The sequence below is a fragment of the Sus scrofa genome, chromosome 1, assembly GCF_054392235.1.
Source record: "Sus scrofa isolate SSC_HxYL_T2T_F1_AM1 chromosome 1, Sscrofa_HxYL_maternal_Yorkshire_Landrace_v2.0, whole genome shotgun sequence".
Taxonomy (NCBI): Eukaryota; Metazoa; Chordata; class Mammalia; order Artiodactyla; family Suidae; genus Sus; species Sus scrofa.
The window spans coordinates 32,086,528-32,102,753 of record NC_139383.1 but is presented as its reverse complement, the minus strand read 5'-3'; the positions used below and the strand labels follow the sequence as shown (position 1 = coordinate 32,102,753).

At 37.8% G+C, this 16,226-nt stretch overlaps 1 long non-coding RNA gene across 1 annotated transcript in view; it reads left to right on the top strand.

The window, feature by feature from the left end:
• Positions 1-16,226, top strand: part of LOC106508846 (uncharacterized) — a 148,960-nt gene that overhangs the window by 97,923 nt on the left and 34,811 nt on the right. Inside the window, exon 4 of the long non-coding RNA XR_001305923.3 lies at positions 14,727-14,788. This is a non-coding gene — a long non-coding RNA (uncharacterized LOC106508846). The remainder of the gene's footprint in view (positions 1-14,726; positions 14,789-16,226) is intronic.

The following is a 16,226-nucleotide window of genomic DNA, read 5'->3' as shown; positions in this document are numbered from 1 at the left end:
AAGATATTGTCTCTGCAGTTCTGTAAGTGTTGAGGTTTTCAGCTGGGACACTGGATTCTTGTGGATGACACTGATGGGACATGTTTCGGCCTATTATGTCATGACCCTCTAAATAGGATGGTCTGGAAGTTCCCATTGTGGCTCTGTCAGTTAAGGAAGGATCCATCGCAGTATCTATGAGGATGTGGGTTCAATCCCTGGCTTCGCTCAGTGGGTTAAGGATCCGGTGTTGCTGCAAACTGCAGCATAGTTCAGAGATGCAGCTCAGATCTGGTGTTGCAGCTGCAGCTCCAATTCCACCCCTAGCCCAGGAACTTCCATATGCCTCAAGTGGGGCTGTAAAAAGAAAATTAAATAAATAGAGAGGTCTGAAGTCACTCGTGGTCCCTATTCTTGTGATTACCCTATTCTTTTATCTACTTATAGAGCATAAGACTCTCATTCAGCAGCTACATAAATTATTCTCTTTACTCTTTCTGTTCTTTCAAGAAGAGCAGGGAGAAGGACCTTCTTCCAGCCACGTTTTTCTAGATGATAAACTAATTCAAAACTTGGTGGCTTTAAAAAAAAAACAAAAAAAACCTCCATTTAATTTTCTCACAATTTTGGGTGCTAGAAATGTGGACAGTGGATTTCCCATCGTGGCTCAGTGGAAACGAATCTGACTAGCATCCATGAGGATGCAGGTCCGATCCCTGGCCTTGCTCAGTGGGTTAAGGATCTAGCATTGCCATGAGCTGTGGTGTAGGTCGCAGACTTGGCTCAGATCTGGCGTTACTGTGGCTGTGGCTAGGCTGGCGACCACAACTCCCATGCGACCCCTAGCCTGGGAATCTCCATATGCCAGGGGCACAGCCCTAAAAAGGTAAAAAAAAAAAAAAAAAAAAAAAAAAATTGGACTGGAATCAGCTGGTCCATTCTTCTGTTTCACCAAGTGACTTCCATTAATACCACGTAGAAGATCATCCCAGGAACCCCACGGCATTCCTGATCCACAAAACTGTAAAATATGATAAAATGGTCTGAAAAGTCCAAAGTGATTTCATTCTCATGTCTCATACTTTGGGAGAATGGCTGGAAGGCTGGGACTGCCCATCGGAGAGCCTATAAGTAGCCTCTCCAGCGGTGTGACCTCAGGGTAGTCAGACTTCTTATGTAGACTCTAAGGCACTAAAAGCAAGTGTTCCTGTAAGCAAGGTGGAAGCTGCAAGGGCTTTTGTGATCTAACCTCCGAAGTCACATAGGGTTCACTTGCCACTAGACTTGACTGGTTGAAGCGTCACAAGCCCCCTCCATATCCAAGAAGAGGCGACATAGGGCCTCCCTTTCTGTAGCAGAAATGTCAACCAATTTGTGACCATGTTTTAAACCTGCCACAAAGCTATTAAGATAATTAAAGGTCTTTTCCATTTAGCTCAAAAGTCTTTGACTTTAATGAGTGTTCTTTTCAAATCTTTCCTGTAATTTGCGAAAACATAACTTACAGATACTGAAGCAACATCTAACTAAACTCTAGGTACACTGCATTGTATTGTCTCATAATCTGGTCACAACTTTGAAAGGTGAGTCTGTTTGGTAAAAAGACCTTGAAAGATCATTCTACTTGATGAAATCAGATATAAGAAAATGTCTGTACTTCATTTGCCATCTCCTGAAATAAACTCAGAGGTGAATTGTCCTGGTCTTACATTTACTATTTTTTAAAATTTTCCTAACTGATTAATATGCTATGAAGAATATTTTATGTTTTTAGATATTCAGTTCAACAAATATAAAATGAGTATCTTCTGTAAGAGAAGTGCATATTAAAGGTTTGGATTTTATCAAGTGTAGGTGGTTTGAAAGTCATTCAAAATGAATGAAATAAGATGAGCAATTGAAGTAAGACATTTTTGAGGATACTGTGCTAAGGTGTGAGCATGTCTGCAACCTGCTTCATTCAGTCAGGCTTGGGAACCAAGTTCCTTATGCTTGTCTTACTGTATCTGTAAGTTGACTCCTTCTACAGGGTTCTTAATCTCTATTCCACTTTTTGAGTGATCTGTCCATTGGCCCTCATTGAAATAAGAATTGATGGCTGTTGAGTGAATATTTGTTGACTGACTAAATGAATGGCCAGTTTCAAAGAACTTGACTGTGATAAATCATCTTTTCACACTAAAATTATACTGTTCATGATTTAATTTTTCAGGGATCAGAAGGCCTTTTAGGTTCTCACTAGTACCTTTGGTCATCATGGTACATAATCGGTTATCATTGTTTTTGCTATTCAACTTATTTTGCTTTTCTGAGTATTTTGATTCCAGATAAAGAGGCACGTACTACATTTCTCTCCAATTCAGAGTCAATGGACTCATATACATACCAACCCCAGCTCTTCTCAGTGGTGACTGTAAAATAGCCTCAGGAAGAGAATCTTGTTTGGTTCCAGTGAAATGCACTGAAGAAAGCACAATGTTTGATGTGTCAAAGGCAAGATAATATTACAAAATTGCCACTCCCTTAATTCGTCTGGTTTTGATCTCACATTATAGTTGTGTCCTATAATGTGGGTTTGGAGAGAGATGTGCTTATGCTGCCCCTGATTTAGTTTGCAGGACTGCTCTACCTTTTATTTTTCATTGCTTGCTTCCACCTCCACATTCACCTCCTCTTTCTTCTCCAAATACCATGATCTTTCTGTTTTGTCTTACATGCTTTGTGCAGCTCTTGAAAATAACCTACTGTAGTTAAAGGGGCCAGAGAAGAAAAGCTCTCTCTGTGATTTAGGCTCATGATTTCAACTTTCAAAGGCCCTCTAACTATAGCATCTACTTGGCTTGGGAAAAAATGTGTTTAGATTGGGATCAATTGAGTCAGGTTTCTTGTGCTCAGAGTATCTGAAGGGAGTGCTGAACAGAGGGGAGGAATGAAATGTGAGATGCGATTCCTGGTCCTGAACCCTTGCAGGCTGAGCTGTGTCATGGTGGGAAACAATTTAGGGGAAGTGTGACATGGGCCAGTGGATATGTTTTCTCTTTATGCTATTGCAGCTAAGTGACTGGGCTGTCACTGTTTTGCTATCGTTTAAAAACAAGAAGTATTCCTGGTAGGAGGGCCTCTAGCTATTTTTGATTTATTACCCAATTTTCAGACACTAGAAATTAACAACAAGAACAAGAAATGAAAATGAGCAGAAACTAGCAGGAGCTCTACAGTGATTTTTTTCCTTCATAAGAACAAATAGCGTCATTTCAGCATTAAGACAAAGCAGGTGTGGCCTCTTGAGAAACACCAAGGTTTCTATTATCTTCTATTTTGGAGAATCTCATCATTGTATAATAACGAAATTGTGCAAAGAGCTGATCATGAACATTAGCCTTTTTGCCAAACTAGTCCATGAGGTTTTAACAAGTAATCTTTTGGGGAGAAACTTTTTTTTCCCCTCTTGAAAAATTAAGTTGGAGAAAGGAGGCTTGCTGAACTAGGGTGCCTAAAATTGTAAAAGCAAATATTCAGTAAAATAAATTTTCACACACAAAGATTCTCATGCTGCTGACCTGGCCTCTTTTTCTGTGGAATATAAATTTGTCCGACTCAGCTAATTTTGCCACATGGTTTTTACTCAGCTAATGCAGTAATAGATTTTTTTAAATATTTAAAAAACATTATATTATGCTGCATTTGTTAATGATAACAGTGATCAGTCTTATTCTGACTTTAGTGAAAATAGATGAATTTTAATTTAATTTAAAATTGATGTTTTTATTTGAATCCATGTTCCCTTTGGTTTGGAAAGGGTCTCCAGGACTTCTTTCCATCCTGATTACACATCGCCACAGTGTCATCGTGGTAGAATGTACTTCCCTGCCCTGTTGATGCTGGGCTTGTCCTTGTGACCTGATTTGGCCATCGGAGTATTACTGTACATTACTAAAGCAAAGTTTTCAAAAGTGTTCCTTTCATCAGCCCCAGGTAGCTGGAACACCTTTTGTGAAGCTCTAAGAATGAAAACACTTGTAACAATAACAGCAAAAAATTGGACCTGAAAATTATTTCACCCTGGGATCACAAAGCCCAGGCTAGAGCAGCCCAACCACTGCAGTGTGCAGACCTATGAGAATGCAAATAGTTGTTTATTGTTATAAATCATTGAATTCTGAGTTTATTATGCAACAAAAAATGACTAATACCTTGCTTCTAGAAGTGGTTATTGTCTTTACAAAAACCCAAAATATATGGGGGCAGGTAGTATGAAAACTAGTGTAGAAAGCTGGAAAACATACAATCTGTGTTATACACTGACAAAACATTTGGTTAAACTCTCATCTGCTATACCCTTGAAGGCAGAAAATGTAGCTTAATGACCTTGTGGAATTAGATAGTTCAAGGCAGAATGTTGATAGCATGAACAAGTTGGTGTAGGAAATGACCTCAGAAAAAAAACCTGGCCAGTTTACAAATGGAACTGAAAGAAAACAGAATCCAAACAATACTGTTTGGGTAATGAAACTGTTTCTCACTGAATCATAGCAAAGGCCGTGAAGACATGGAACAAAGACATATCAGAGATGGAATCTGTAGCATCCTTTTTTTTTTTTTTTTTTTTTTTTTTTTGCTTTTTAGGGCTGCCCCCATGGCATATGGAGGTTTCCAGGCTAGGGACTGAATTGGAGCTGTAGCCACTGGCCTACACCACAGCCACAGCAATGCCAGATCCTTAACCCACTGAGTGAGGCCAGGGATGGATCCTGCGTCCTCATGGATGCTAGTCAGATTCATTTCTGCTGAGCCATGATGGGAACTCTGTATAATTGGATTGTTTAGTAATTTCTTTCTTTCTTTCTTTCTTTCTTTCTTTCTTTCTTTCTTTCTTTCTTTCTTTCTTTCTTTCTTTCTTCCTTCCTTCCTTCCTTCCTTCCTTCCTTCCTTCCTTCCTTCCTTCCTTTCTTTCTTTCTTTTTAGGGCCAAACCCTGCAGTATATGGAAGTTCCCAGGATAAGGATTGAATCGGAGCTTCAGTCACTGGCCTATGCTACAGCCATAGGCATGCGGGATCTGAGCCATGCTCTCGACCTACACCACAGCTCACAGCAATGCCGGATCCTTAATCTACTGAGCAAGGCCAGGGATCGAACCCACATCCTTATGGATACTAGTTGGATCTGTTACCGCTACGCCACAATGGGAATTTCCTAATAATTATTTCCTCTTGTGTCTTATCTCTAAGAACTTTTTCTTATCTCAGAGAGTCAAAGAGATATTCCATTTTTTCCCAGGAAGTTTATAGTTTTAGTTTTCACATAAAGGTCAATGATTCTTTTTGAATTAATGTCTATGGTCTGAACAAGGAGTTAATATAAATTTTTCCCCTCTATGGATATTCAGTTTCTTCAGTACTATTTATTGGAGAGTCCTTTCTTTCTCGTATTAAATTTTATTGACATCTTTGTTGAACATCAAATAGATGAGTTCTCTATTCTAATCCATTAATCTACAGATTTATCCTTATGCCAAATAGGAAATTCACTGTTTTAATTAGTGGAGTTTTTTGTTAAGTTTTGAAATCTTTTAGTATATTTCCTCCAAATTTATCTGTTTAAATCAAGATTATTGTACTATTTCAGGTCCTTTTCTCCACATATATGTTAAAATCAATTTATCAATATCTAAAAAAAAATGCCTACTGGTATTTTGTTTGGGATGGTAATCAACAACTTAACAATGATGAGTTTGATGCATGAGCCTCGTCTGTCTTTCCATTTATTTAGATCTTTAATTTCAGTAGTAGTAGTTTAGATTTCAGCAGTAGTTTTTTGTTTTCGGTTTTTTGTTTCTTTGGTTTTTTTGGGGTAGTTTTCTCTTATAGCTTTCAGCATAAAAGAATCTGCTTTTCTTTTGTTAAATTTACTTCTAGGTATTTGCTGTTTTTATGCTATTATAAATGGACTGTTTTTTAATATTTCGTTATACAATGGCTTATTGCATGTATGTGGAAATGCCATTGACATTTTAAGACACTGACCTTCTATTATGACTTTGCTAAATTCTCTGATTAGTCCCAACCATTGATGTTGATTCTTTTAGATTTTCTACTTATGTAATCATGTGATCTGCAAATAGTGGCAGTTCTACTTATACTTTTACTCTATTTGTTATATTTATTCTTATTATATGAGCTAAGACTTTTATTTCCCTGTTAAATGGAAATTGTGAGAGTAAACATCTTTGCCCTCTTCTTAATCTTAGGGGAAAAGCATCCAATGTTTTATGGGATAGTATTAGCTCAAGGATTTTGTTGTTAGATATCTTTTATTAGTTTGAAAAACTTTCTCATCCTAATTTGCTGAGAGTTTTGTTTGTTTGATTTTATCATGTACAAGTATTAATTTTATCCATTTTTTTTACTTCTACTGAGATGACTTTATATTCCTCCTCTTTATTTTCTTTATGTGATTGACTTTCTAAAGTTAAAATAACCTTGAATTCCTGGTGTAAATGCTCCACTAGATCACGATATAGTATTATTTTTATATATCACTCAATTCTATTTGCTACTATACACTTTAGGATTTTTTTCTATCTTTGTTTATGAGATATGAGACAAATTTCTTTTTCTAATAATATCCACTTTAGGTTTCAGTCACAGGGTTATGCTGACCTCATAAATCAATAGTGAAGTACTCTCTCTATTCTCTGTAAAAGTTTTTCTAGGATTGATATTATTTCTTCCTTAAATGTTTGGTAAAATTCTCCAAAGGAACATCTGGGCCTGGATTTTCCATTGAAGGAGGAAGTTTTTTACTTGCATATTTGCTTTTTAAAAACAATATACAGCTCTTTAGATTTTCTATATATTCTTGTGTCAGTTTTGGTAAGTTGTATTTTTAAAGAAATTTATCCATTTCCTCTAAGTTTTCAAATATATTTCCATTAGTTGTTCACAAAATATCCATTTTTATTATTTTAATATTTGTAGGTTCCATAATGGTTTCCTCTTTTATTCTACCCTCTTATTGGTAATTTGTGTTTTTCCCTTTACATTTTGATCTGTTTTTTAAAGAACAAACTTTTGATTTATTCTGTAGGATTTCCTTTATGGGTTTCTTTTTTCTTAATTATTTCATTTTTTTCTATTTCCTATAGGTTTAATTTATTCTTCCTTTTCTAGATTCTGGAGACAGAAGTCTACATGATTGATGTTAATTTTTCTTTTTTTCTAATTTATCAAATACTTATAACTATAAATTTCCATTTATGCATTATTTCAGCTGCATCTCAAAGATAATATGGTATATTTTCATTATTATTCAGTCAAAACTAGTTTCTAAATTTCATTATTATTTTGTTTTTGGCCCTTAAGTTACTTAAAAACGTGTTACTTACTAACCAAACCAGAGATTGTTTGGAGAATTTATTATATTCTTTTTCTTATTGATTTCTAGATTCATTGTGATCAGGAAACAGACTTAAAAAAATTTTTTTTTCTTTTTTCTTTTCAGGGCCACACCTGTGGCATATGGATGTTCTCTGGCTAGGGGTCAAATCAGAGCTACAGCTGTTGGCCTACACCCCAGCCATAGCAACACAGGATCCTTAACCCACTGATTGAGGCCAGGGTTTGAACCCACATCCTCATGGATACTGGTCGGGCTCATTACAGCTGAGCCACAGCAAAACTTCCTAGGCTTTTAAAACTTTTCTCTCTCCTTATGATCCTACACATGGTCTGCTTGGGTATATGTACCTTGTGAAGTTAAAAATAATGTGTATTCTGTAGCTATTTTTATAGCATCTTATAACATCAATTAAGTTAATTTGCTTAATATTGTTCACAGCTTCCATATTCTTACCAATTTTAGCCTACCTGTCCTATCAATTACTGAGAGAGGCATGCTAAAAACTCCAATGATGGTTAATCTGTCCATTTTTTTCTTTATTCTTGTCTTTTTTTTTTTTGCCTAATTTCTTCTGAAGTAACATTCTTAGGATTATTATGTTTCTAATGAATTGACCCATTTATTTTTATGAAATATCCCACTTCATCTCTGGCAATATCCTTTATCTTGAAGTCTATTTTATCTGATATTAATATAATCATACCAGACTTCTAATTATTAGTATTTGGATGGTATAACTTGTCTTTTTATTTCATCCTATTTATATCCTTATATTTAATGTGTGATTTTTTTGCCTAGATATTTGTTTCTAAATTATTTCCTCACTAAAAGGAAGCAGATACCCTCAGAGAATGATTGAGTTCATGACTGAAGAGACAAGGAAAAAAAAAAAGAGCTTGGAGAGTTCCCGTCATGGCTCAGCGGAAAGGAATCTGGTGATACAAGTTCAAACCCTGGCTTTGCTCAGTGGGTTAAGGATCTGGTGTTGCTGTGTGAGCTGTGGTGTAGGTCACAGATGCAGCTCAGATCCTGTGTTGCTGTGGCTGTGGCATAGAAAAGCAGCCATAGCTCCAATTCAACCCCTAGCCTGGGAACCTCCATATGCTGCGGGTGCGGCCCAAAAAAAAAAAAAAAAAAAAAAAAAGAGCTTGGAATTTTCTTTGTGTGTGCCAGAAATTTAAAAAGCACTAAAAATGAAATTGGGGCATGTTGAAAGGATATGCGAGCCTGCTTTAAGGGTCTCCCATTAGCCAAATCCAGGACAGTTTGAACATCAGAATAGGTTAGGAAAATAATAAGTTATAGTGCAGTAAATAAGAATACACGTGTCCAAACTGGAAAGGAAAAAAGGAAAGAAAGAAGGAAGATGTGTGTGTGTAGGCTCTTCCTTACAGTAAAATGTCAATCGATAAATATAGAACAAATAATAGAGTTTTTAAAAATCATCAGAGCATCATATTAAAAATACAGACAAGAAACATACACAAAGGTAATTTAAATAATCTATGGTAGTATATAGTGTAATAGGGGGACTATCTGATGAAGAAAATGCTATTACATTATCTAAAAGAATTTCCCAGAAGTTATTAACCATAAAAAAATAGTAACTTTTCAAGTAAGGAAAACAGATAACACATCATCCAAGTCCTTAGTATTACCACTAAGTAGAAATAAACATATATCTCTAGATATGATACTTCCAGAAGATTGTAATATCATTCATGGAGTATTTCATCAAAAATGGGTAGCCTGAATCTAATCGTAAGGACAAATCAGGAAAGAAAAAACAAATTTAGGGAAATGACATAAAATAATTGGACTATATTCTTTGAAAGTGTCAGTAAAGAAAAAGCTGAGAAACTTTCAAAAATTGACTAGTATATATGTTATAAATCCTATATTACATTGTTTATTTTTGTTTTGGGTAGGAGCCTCTTTAAATTTTTAATAAAAATAGTATTTAAAATTTACCCACATGCTTCTCTTTTCTGTGCTTTTAATTCCTTCCTTGATTTGTGATTATTTCCCTTCAACCTGAAAAACTGCCAGTAGCATCTCATGTTTTCTACTTCTGCTGACTTCAAATTCTCTTAGCTTTTGTTGTTTGGATTTGTTTGGGGTTTTCAGCAGCTTGACCTAGGGTAAGTTTAAGTGTGTTTCTTTGTATTTATACAATTCTTTGAGATTGGCTGAACTGCCTCAATATGTAGATTTACGCCTTTCATAAATTTTTGAACACTCTTGGCCATTGTATATTAAAATATTTGTTCTGCCACATTCTCTGCTCCATCTGGAACTTCATTTGTATGTTAGAACATTTAATATTGTTGTTCATTTGGTGGTATCTTTTCCTTCTCTTTTTAGCTTAGGTAATTTATATTGATTTGCCTGGATGTATTATGTGTGCTTGAGGAGAGAGCCACACAAATATATTAGAATATCAAATGAACCATCTCCTAGAAGAGAAAACAGTCACTAAAGACCTACACATCCATCAGTAGGGGAAACATTTTGTAAGTGATAATGATCTTCCTTTCCTCTGGTTGTTGCTCAATCTTCCTCTGTTTTCCTTCAGTGCATGTCAGTTAATTCTTTGTGAAGTAGTGGGAGTAAGTATAGTACCGTGTCTGTCAAAAAGTCAAAGAAAAAATAATTGATCGGGAAAATTATTATTATTATTATTTTTTGTCTTTTTTTTTGCTATTTCTTGGGCCGCTCCCGCGGCATATGGAGGTTCCCAGGCTAGGGGTCGAATCAGAGCTGTAGCCACTGGCCTATGCCAGAGCCACAGCAACGCAGGATCCGAGCCACGTCTGCAACCTACACCACAGCTCACGGCAACGCCGGATCGTTCACCCACTGAGCAAGGGCAGGGACCGAACCTGCAACCTCATGGTTCCTAGTCAGATTCGTTAACCACTGCGCCATGACGGGAACTCCTGGAAAATTAATTTTTAATTGTCAAGGTTGGATATTTCTGCAGTAAGTTTAGGATGAAAAAGCCCAACTCACTAGTAAATCAGTAAGAGTGGACCGTGAATGGCAGGATTTCTTATTGATGCCGTTCAGATACTAATCTGATGGAGGATCCGTATGCGCAGATCTGGTCAGTCAGAGAATGAATATGTCCCGACAACAACCATAATGTATCTTCTAAAAAGTTTTTTGGGAGTTCCCATTGTGGTGTAGTGGAAATGAATCCAATTAGTATCCATGAGGATGCAGGGTCAATCCTTGGCCTTGCTCAATGCGTAGGACATCCAGTATTGTTGTGAGCTGTGGTGTAGTTTGCAGACTCAGTTCTGATCCCGAGTTGCTGTGGCTGTGGTGTAGGCTGGCAGCTGCAGCTCCAATTTGACCACTAGCCTGAGAGCTTCCATATGCCACAGGTGCAACCCTAAAAAGACAATGAATGAATGAATGAATAAATAAATAATGCTTAACTTTGCTCATAAGAAGATGAATGAAAATGAAAATCATTTTACACTATTTTTCTTCATCATTGCAAAGATGAAAAAGTTGATAACACCGAAGTTGGTAAGACTGTGGGGAAACAGTATTATCTTATACTTGCTGATGGTCATTTAATTGGTACAGCTTTTATGAAGGGTCATTTAGCACCCTCTTTTTTTTGATCCATCAATTCCATTTATAGAAACTGAAATGACATATTTACCCATTGAAATTATATTTTCATGAGTGTATTACTTTCAGTATTGTTTTCAGTAGCAAAAGATTGGAAATGACTTATATGTCTAGGTACAGGGAAACTAATCATATAAATTAGGGTGTACCATGTAATGTAATATCAAGGAAGTATTTTTAAAAACAGATAAAATCTTCTAGAAAGAGATAAAGTTATATTGAAGATATATAGTTTAAATTAAAAAAATAGGTACAAAGCAGTGGATATAGTGTGCTACCAATTATATAAAAAAGACAAAATAAAATTTTGGAGTTTATATATGTTTACATTTACATAAGTATATATTTTTGCAATACATGAATCTGCTCAACTGTAAACTATCTTTAGAATGAAACGCAAGTAAATGATAGCATTTGTTTGCCCTCATGAAGGGAACTACATATATATATGTACACACACAATATACATGCACATGTTAGACATAGAACAATTTCTGGTAATAATTTTAAAAAATTGTTCTAGAGAATTTAAAGAATTTTTTTCTCTAAAGCTGCATGTTATTCCTTAGACATGTTTCTTGATTAAACAAAGATGTACATTCAAACTTATTGACACAGACTCACAGACGTGGAAAACAGACATGCGGTTACTCAAGGGGAGGGAATGGAATGGACTGGGAGTTTGGGGTTAGTAGATACAAACAATTACATTTAGAATGGATAAGCAATGAGGTCCTGCTGTATAGCACAGGGAACTATATCCAATCACTTGTGATAGAACATGATGGGAGATAATACGAGAAAAAGAATATATATATGTACGTATGTGTGTGTGTGTGTGTATGACTGAATCGTTTTGCTGTACAGCAGAAATTGACAGACTATTGTAAACCAACTATACTTTAATAAAAAAATTTAAAGAGATGTATTGACACAGAAAGATGCCCACATCACATACCACACAAAATTGCATATATAGGCATCTGTGTGTATGTGTGTGTCTATATATTGATAGACACTTAGAAGAGGGATGTATATGTACACACACTTGCCCCTAGAGAGATGCTTGGAAGTAGCATAGGTGCCAAATATTATCCATAACATCTCCCTCTAGGTGATAAAATTTGCAGGATTTTTGCTTTCTTCTTTGTGCTGAATTTTGTAGTCGAATTTACTACACATAATGAATATGTATCTTTTCCCCCCAAAGAACAAAGTTTTTGTAAAAGAGTACAAAATATTCATAAGTTGGAAAAATTGATGCTAGAATGAATAGAATTAAGTGCAGTGTTTTTTTCTAAATTGCCACTTGAAATTAGAATAAAAACACCCCATTTTAAAATAATAATTGCTGATTCCCTTCCTTAATAGTGTACCAGGCTAGTAAGAGCAGTATTTTTCTAAGGTTCCAGCTATTTCCAGGTGTCACAGTCCCACACGTTTTCATGCCAATGCTTTCCTGGATACAATGTTGTTTTCTCTTGCAAAGAAAGACTGACACAGAAAAACATGTGGGAGAAAAAAGGCACTAATTCTCCAAAGTTTTTAGACTCTTTTATTAGATAGGATTTGCAGACTGAACAAGCCCAGCCTTATGTAGTCTCCTATAGGAGGGATGGTTTGGCCTGATACTTATACCGCTTTCCTGAAGGGTCACTAGGTTATTTCTGCTCTCCACCCTGTCCTTTGGCACTGATTAATTTTCCTGAAGTTCCTCTTCAAGTTTTGAGAAGCTGCCAGCACAGATGCTCCCTACACTAAATTGTTACCTGACCTCTTAACCCAGTAACTCCCAACTTATCATGACAATACGGAAGACCTACAAAAATTTCCAAGGCTGATCGCCAGTGTGCACCTACTAAAAACCAAAACATAGACATACATTAATACATAAAGAGAAAAATATTGCCTTTTTCCTGTGCTCTGCCAGTTCTTCATGATGAATAGACTTAAACTTGTTTGTCTATCCAATCTAAATCATGAAACAATCTAGGATTTTAAAATATATCTACAATCATTAGTCTACTTAGCAAGCATTGGGAGTTACTTGGCATCTCAGGGGGTTACGGATCCACTGTTGTCACTGCTGTGACTCAGGTACCATCCCTGGCCCAGGAACCTCTGCGTGGTATGAGTGTGGCCAAAAAAAAAGTCTCCTCTTAGCAAGCACTGTAGTGCCAAGGACTACGGTAAGTAGCTTATGTTCTTTATCTCCAACTTGCCAAGGAAACTTCATAGTGTTTTCCATAGTGACTGTGCCAATTTGCACTCTTGGCAACAGTGTACCAGGGTTAACAGTGCACTCGTTTAAAGAATGAGAATTCTTTACACTAAGTTTGCCAACTATTCCACATCATGCACACCAAACCTAAAGGAAGGAATAAAGAGGGTGTGTCAGCTAAGCCTGTCATTTTTTATTACATAAGCAAAGTTTTCCAGATGCCCCATTCAACATGCTTCCACTTGTTGGTTAGAACCATAGCACAAGGCTAGTCCTGGCTGGAAGATGTCAAGCGAAAGGGGTTGGAGCTGACCAGAATACAGGTCAAGGAGAGAGCGTATAAGAGAAGACAAGAGAAGGGTGAATGGGGCTGAGCAGAAGCTGGGGAAAAGGACCTGTCGCCACCCCTGGGAAGGTTGTGGTTGGGGATGGGAGAAGGATGGTGGGTGATGTAGACACCTGTGCTATCTTTACAGTTTTGCATTAGACTTGACTTTCCAGCATGGCTTATGTAAAATGGATTTTCTGTGTCTCTCTTTTATTCATTCCACAGATATCTATCAAGAGTCTAGTAGATATTCCAGATGGTTTTCAAAGGAACACATAACTCATGATTGGGCTATATGTGTGTGTGTGTGTGTGTGTTCTATATATATTTGGTCTTTGTCCCTAGTTCCTGGCACAGAGCTCCTAAAATTCTTGAAAGGTCCTGAAGGATAAGAGTGTCTTGTATTACTCATAATGAACCCTTTGGGGGAACACCTGAGCCTGTGCCCTTGAGGTGACCTAGGGTGGGGTTCCTAGATGGTCTTAGGATGGGGGCTCCTCACTGCAGACTAAACTTGTGGTTTTACAGCTTGGGAACTCTCAGCCCCACCCCTAGATGATCAAAGGAGGGGAAGTGGGCTGGATATAAAACTCTTGAGAGTTTCTGGACTGGTGAACACATGGAGTTCTGGGCGGGTGGTGCCTCTTGAGAAGGCAGGTAAGCTCAGCACTACCCCTTCATACTTTGCTCTGTGTATCTCCTCCACTTGGCTGGTTCCAAGTTGTATCTTTATTTATTTGTTTATTTACTTTTTGGCCACACCCACAGCACATAGAACTTCCTGCTTGGGCCTGGATCATAGCAGAGACTCAAGCCACAGTAGTGGAAATGTTGGATCCTTAACTTGCTGAGCCACCAGGGAACTCCTGAGGTGTATCTTGTATAATAGACTTATAATCATAAGTAAAGTGTTTTTCTGAGTTCTGTGAGCCATTCTAGCAAATTATCAAAGCAGAGGGTGGAGGGCTCTCAAATTGCAGTAAGGCAGAAGTGTGGACGGTCCAGGCACCTCATTCGAGCTTATTTTAGAAGTTGGGGCAGTCTTTTGGCACTGAGCCCTTTAACTTATGGGATCTGATGCCAACACTGGTACAGAGTGGAGGGTTTTTGTTCATTCCCTCCCCCACAAGCATATTCTCTTTACTTCTTTCAGAAAACAGCCTTTAGTCCTCTGGTCCTTGCAAACTTTTAACACAGTTGGTGTGAGATCAAACTGTAAGTATCTATATCCTTGGTCTGTGTGGCTGGGGTGAGTTTATACAAGGAGAAGTTGGAGCAAAGGCAGTGAGCCCATAGCATCAGCATCAGAAAATTGGTGTTGGAAAAAACATCATATGTTTGGTATCAGGAAACAAAACAAACAAACAAACAAAAAAACCCACACACCAAAAAACCAAAAAGGCAAAAATGGAACCAAAACCCCATGAACAACAATAAACTTACCAGTATGACCATCAGTTTTCACATGCTAGTTAGAACCAAAGCTCAGCAGTCCAAACCCTTCCTTCAAAGTTGCAAAATAGTGATTCTTTGAAGCCAAGAGAGCAGTCACATTGGCACACGTCTCCAGAATTCACAGTGCAGGGAGCTGAGGTCAGCATGTTCTACATATATGGATAATCAGCTCAATTGTTCTGTCACCAGGTAACCCATTCCCATGAGACAAGTCTTTAAAACGTGGACCCACGCCCAAATGAACCCTGGTTTGCTAAACTATTAGAACACACCGTAGAGGTGTGTTTTCCCACAGTCATGTTGGAAAAACACAACAATATTGTGAGTTGTAAACACTTGTTATGGGTTGGATTGTGTTGCCCCCAAAAATATATTGATGTCCTAACTCCCAGTACCTCAGAATGTGGCCATATTTGGGAACAGGGTCATGGCAAATGCAATTAGTTAATATGAGGTCACACTGGTGTTGAAATGGCCCTTAGTCCGATATGACGGGGGTCCTTATAAGAAGAGAAAAAATACAGACACAGGAGGGGGGAAGGCCATGTGATGATGAAGCAGAGATGGAAGCATTGCAACTGCAAGCCCAGGAATGCCAAAGGCAGCCAGCTGCCCACAAGAAGTTTGGCCAAGCAAGGAAGGAGTCCCCCTTAAAGATTTCAGAGTGAGCATGGCCCCACTGATATCTTGATTTGAGATGTCTTAGCATCCAAAACTGTGAGACAATAAATTTCCATTTTTTTTCTTTCTTTTTAGGGCTGCATCTTTTTTTTTTTTTTTTTTTTTATGTCTTTTTGCCATTTCTTGGGCCGCTCCCGCGGCATATGGAGTTTCCCAGGCTAGGGGTCTAATCGGAGCTGTAGCTGCCAGCCTATGCCAGAGCCACAGCAATGCGGGATCCGAGCCGCGTCTGCAACCTACACCACAGCTCAGGCAACGCCGGATCGTTAACCCACTGAGCAAGGGCAGGGATTGAACCCGCAACCTCATGGTTCCTAGTCGGATTCGTTAACCACTTCGCCACGACAGGAACTCCAGGGCTGCACCTTCGACATATAGAAGTTCCAGAGCTAGAGGCTGAATCAGAGCTGCAGCTGCCGGCCTATGCCACAACCATAAGCAATGCTGGCTCCTTAACCCATTGAGCAAGGCCAGGGATCAAACCTTCATCTTCGTGGACACTAGTTGGCGTGGACAC